Raw genomic sequence first — 5,207 nt, 5'->3', positions numbered from 1 at the left:
TTTTGCTGAAAGAAGCTCATTGCATGGACAGCGATAGCAAAACGGATGATCCGCTTTGTCTTTAATAGGATTTGCCCAATCTAGTAACCGCATTCATTTGAGACCTTTGGGGGCATTGATTTTACCAGAACTTTGGGTTAAAAATGAAGAAAAAAAACATACTTTACTATTTTTATTCTTCTCAGTGTTCTCAATTTGATTCTATTCTTAAATTTAGTGTTTAAAAAAGAAACAGGATCTTGCTTGGCCTCTTGTTCTTCCATCAGGGGCTTTAAGATACAATTCTTCTGAATGAGGTGTTGCAGGCTCAAAATTACTATAGTAGTTTTGCAGGTGGTTTTATACATAACACGAGAATGACTCTGAATGTCAGCTTAAGAAAGTATTGCTTGTTAAATCAGTATTAAAAAACTATACTTTTTCCAATAGCCATTGTTAACAGCTTAACGTGTTGACGTTTCTAATGCTGACAGGATAGCTATGCTGAATTCCTTTGCTTCTCTAGAAGATCTTTGTTTAATATGATCTGCAAGTAGTTGGTAAAAAAATATATATATACAGTTGGTATCTCTGCTAGCATTTTGGGATTATCATGTTAATTATCAGGTCACTTAGCATTGTTTTGCATCCCTCTTTAGGCTTTTTGAGTAGTTACAATTATATTAGAAAAAGGGGATAAAGGTATGAAATTCTTGCATTTGTTGTGGAAATGGGAAGCTGATGAATTCCATCACTGAGCTCTTGTGAGAGCCCAGCAGGATTCAGTGTGCTGGGTGGTGTGCTGGCAGTGAAGGACACGCAGAGCTGAACTAGGCATGGCACTGCTGCCCCTTGTCCCTCCTATAAGAGACACCCGAGGGAGCTGTGCTGCCTGCCCTGTGCAGATGCGTAAAGAGATGCTAAAAGTTGCAGGAAACTTGGCTAGAAAGGCAGCTTACGTTCAGAGTCTGTAGGTTACACGTGCTTGGCAGAAGGCTGAATTATTCAGGTAAGAAAATGTATGTATGAAATACAAGCGAACAACATTAGGAAAGCAAGCTAATTTTACTAGTTGACATGGCTGTTGGTGTTAGTATAGCTGGGACAGGTTTTTGTTTTTCGTATGGCAGCACTTTTTTCTCTGAAAAAGTGCAAAGGCTTTTGGCATCCGGCTGTTAATGCACATGTGCTTACATGTTACAACATGATGAGGTACAGATTTGTCTGTGGCAGGAGAATTTCCCTGCTTGCTGTTATAGAGATGGCATGTTAGCTGTACACTTGCACTGTGCAGGTAAGGCTTTCACCTCCTCGTACGGAATTTTTGAAAGGGAGTTGTCAGGTGTTTGGGGAGGAAGGTGCACTGCCTGAAGCAGCAGGACAAGGACGTGCCATTATCTGGATTTCAAAATGACACCAAAAATATACCCAGATTTCCCGTGTTGAAAGTGGCTCAATTATCTAGTCGTCATTAAAAGCTTCAGCTACTAATTGTGCTGCAAGTTACATTCTATTCATGTTCTTTATGATCAAATGAATATAAAGCTCATTTCAGATGATGGGGATAATCTTAAAATAACAACATCCTTTAGAGGCTAAGGGTTTTGAAATCCAAAGGATCATAGATATGTCTTTCTCGTCTTTGTGGGATTTTCCTGTGTGCTCTCGTGTCATTTTGTACTTCTAATAGCTGTTTCTGTGTACAAGTGTGAATAAAGATGACTCGGGCATTCTGTGATGTGGAGACTGGTATTTTGTACTGGTAATTCAATCAAATCTGTGTTTTTTAAACTAGAACTAGAGACTGCAAGGCTTTACAAGATGATTTGATATGCAGCTATTTATTTCAAGTGAGATGCTCCTAAACAGGTTTCTAAATTATACCTGCTCAGTTGGTTTATTCAGCATACCGTAACACAGTAAAACAAACGCACAGAATGTGCTTCTAGAACAGCTTTCCTTGCCACCTCAAGTGGCATACCTGCTGAAAGCAGTAAGCCCTCATGTAAATTCTTTGTGTATTTTTGAGTTTGCTTTGCTGTTCAAGTTCATGTAAGCATAGTCTGTAGTTGTCAGTGTGTTACTAACTGGAAAATCATTCTCTCTAAGGGAGGATAAACTACGTAACATTATAAGGTAGCTTCCACTTTGTGATAAAAGTGAATCAGAAGCACGCGATTACATACTCTTCAGAACTGTTTGTCTTTTTGTTGTGTACTTAAAGCTCCAATGCTTTCTCCCCTAGGGCCTTCCTATTTACCTGGCACTCTTACGTTACTGTTGTTTGTTAGCTGCTTCTACTCAGAGTTTTGGGTCGTCATTTATGAAAAGGCATTTCTGATTTGATCAGAAAGTACTTTTGGATATTATGTTCCTTGCTTACAGAATTCTATTAACAAGTCATTATTACAACTACCCTGCAACTTAGTCAGAAAACACCTGGATGTTACTTTGACAGTGGTGACTTCAAAACTTCATTCTTCAAGAGAAGCATGCATGGGAGAAGTAATACTTCCATGTCGACACAGTGAAAATAAGGAGGCAAAAAGATGAATTTCTGATCTCTTGTCGCTGTTGAATAGCACAGTATCACCTGCATGTCGCAGTTCACCAAATGCTGGGAAATAACATCATGCAGTGCGATGTAAGCAGCAGGGCGTGGCGATTTTAAGGAAGGAAATAATCCAGGGAAATGCAGGCGTGGTTCACTAGAAAACAGAAGTTAGGGCTTGGGAAAAGAAACCGAGAGAGACTTAGATATTTACCATTGATCAATCTGAATAATATGTAAATAAAATTTGGATCTACTTAATGTTTGGTGTGTCAGCATGTACCCTTGCTGGATTGGTATGTAATTTACCTCTAATGCTGCAGAGCTGTTTGTTGGGACAGCTGAAACACCCTGATATCAACACCTCCTCCACCTGATTCAAGTACCAGGCAGTAAACAGAAGTGACTTGTCGGCCAATCTGTGTTTTCATAAAAATGATCATTTCTGTAAAAACAAAAAAATGTATTAAGGAAAAAAAAAACTGCTCTGAAGCACTTTGATCACCATATTGGGGATTTATTGAGACAAGTAGTCATGTTTTTATATATTAGCATGTACATTTGGCTGCTATGTTTTCCATAGTCAGTTTGCTGAAGTCATATTGTTGTATTCAAATACTGAAATACTGGTTTAGTGCTTGCTGTTGCTCATTATTTACTTGAATATTTTCTTAAAATGATCGAAATACAATTGTGAGCCTAGGGGTCTCGAAGTGGAAGCATCTTTTTTTTTATAATGGAAGAGATCGATTTTTCTGGTACTTCTGTGTATATGCAAATGATTTTAGATGTGGTATTTTAAATGCATTGTACTAGGTTCATTCATGTTGTTCTGCTGATGGACATTATCTTAAATGTATGGAGAGAAAACAAGATGAAACAAATAGCTTTTTAGCTACAGAAAGTACAGGGTACATTCACACTGCTAGCAGATGCACCTTTAATATATGAGATGCTTTCTCTTCATTTCAGGTCCCGTGCAGAATCAAATGCAGTTCCCTGCTGGCTATGGCTCGCATCCTCCGAACTACAGTGCACCCTCAGGACACTATTCCCAAGTGCCCAATAAAGCTGTTTCATCACCTTTGGATAATCAATATAGAGCCAGTTATCAATCTCCTTACTATTCAGCACCAGCACAAAACGTTATGACGCCACTTGTGGGAACCAATGTGTTGAATACACGGGAATCACAGCAGTTCTACAACAAAACTCCTCCCCGTACAGTGGGATTGACTGAAGGACCCATTCAAGGAGCAATACCATCTGGATCCTACTTGCATACAAGTGCTCAGCAGTCATATTCTGCATTTGGTGATCACTACAATACTTCAGTCAGCTCTTCAGTTGCATCTCAGGGATTTCCCCTTAATTCTCATCATTATGCCATGCCTGTGGTTTCCAGTGCCATGTATCCCAATGTTTCCTATCCTCCTGCAGCTACTAGCAGCATGTATGGGCAGGCATTTACCTCTCAGAGCCTTCCTGCAGCTGGACAGTTCAAAGAGACAAACACATTTTCTAGCCAGAGTACATCAGTACCTCATTCACTTCCTGTGGGATATAACTCTACATTATCAACTATTTCATCTGCTCAGTCCTTTCAGGACAACCTCAGCAAGAATCTCACTGGATCGGTTGCTAAAGTAAACAACCAAGTAAACAGAGGTATGGTGTTATTTAAAGGATGCTCCTGGGAAAAATCAGAAATCCCATGCTTTTGTTGTTTTGTACTTGATCGCTGTGTGAAATTCTATATTATAATTTTGAATTCTATCCTTACTGATTCTGGAAGCTTTTCTCATTTGGTTACCACACTTCTCACAGTAGCAGCTAAGGCTATCACTGACATGCTTCTATTGAGAAATACAGAAAAAGACACTACTGGGGAAGCTTAAAGGTTATTTGTTGTTGTTTATTTTTTAAGTAACTTAGAAGGGAAGTCTTCCTTGCTGTTTTGAAGGAGGATGCAATTTCTTAATTGCAAATATACTTTTTTCATTCGATGACTAGAGATTTTTTTTTTCATATTATGGCTTAAGCTTGTTCTTCAGCTTTTACTTAAGTGAACAGATGCACACTTGCTCTTCACTTCAGACAGTTCAGAAACTTAAATGGGTTTGGGGCCAATTAGTTTGCTTTGTTTTCAAGAAGCACGTGACAGCTGTTTAGGTGGTTGTAGCTGATTTTTTTTGTTTTTTAAAACAAAGTGTTATTTTAGCATTGTAGCAGTAGAGAATGAGGTTTGGAGAGTACCAGTTGAAGGCAGGTACACTCAGTCCTTGCTGGTAGCTTCAGCTGCTGCTGCTTCATGAGAAAGGTGACTACAAGTTCATAGGGTAGGAAGAGCGGAAGGAATTTGATGTGTGTGAGGAGGGCCTACATAATGAAACATTTTGCTCTCCCTCTGTATCTGTATTAACTAAATAGTGTGTGGATGAAAATTCTGATTGTCCTTCTATACTGGTAGTGTTCTGACTTGATAGTGTTCTGACTTGTAAGCTGCGGAAGACTAGTAGTTTTCTGATAAGATGGGTATTAGTGAGCTGTTGTTGAATGTTTCCTTCTTTATGCCAGATATTTCAGAATATAATTAAACATCAAAGTTGGTTTTGGAATTGCTTGTAGCTGAGGCTTTCTAAGACCGAGGAACATGGCTTTGATGATAGTAAAGCTT

Source organism: Meleagris gallopavo, chromosome 4 (genome assembly GCF_000146605.3).
Source record: "Meleagris gallopavo isolate NT-WF06-2002-E0010 breed Aviagen turkey brand Nicholas breeding stock chromosome 4, Turkey_5.1, whole genome shotgun sequence".
NCBI classification, from domain to species: domain Eukaryota; kingdom Metazoa; phylum Chordata; class Aves; order Galliformes; family Phasianidae; genus Meleagris; species Meleagris gallopavo.
Note: the sequence above shows the minus strand (reverse complement) of the source record.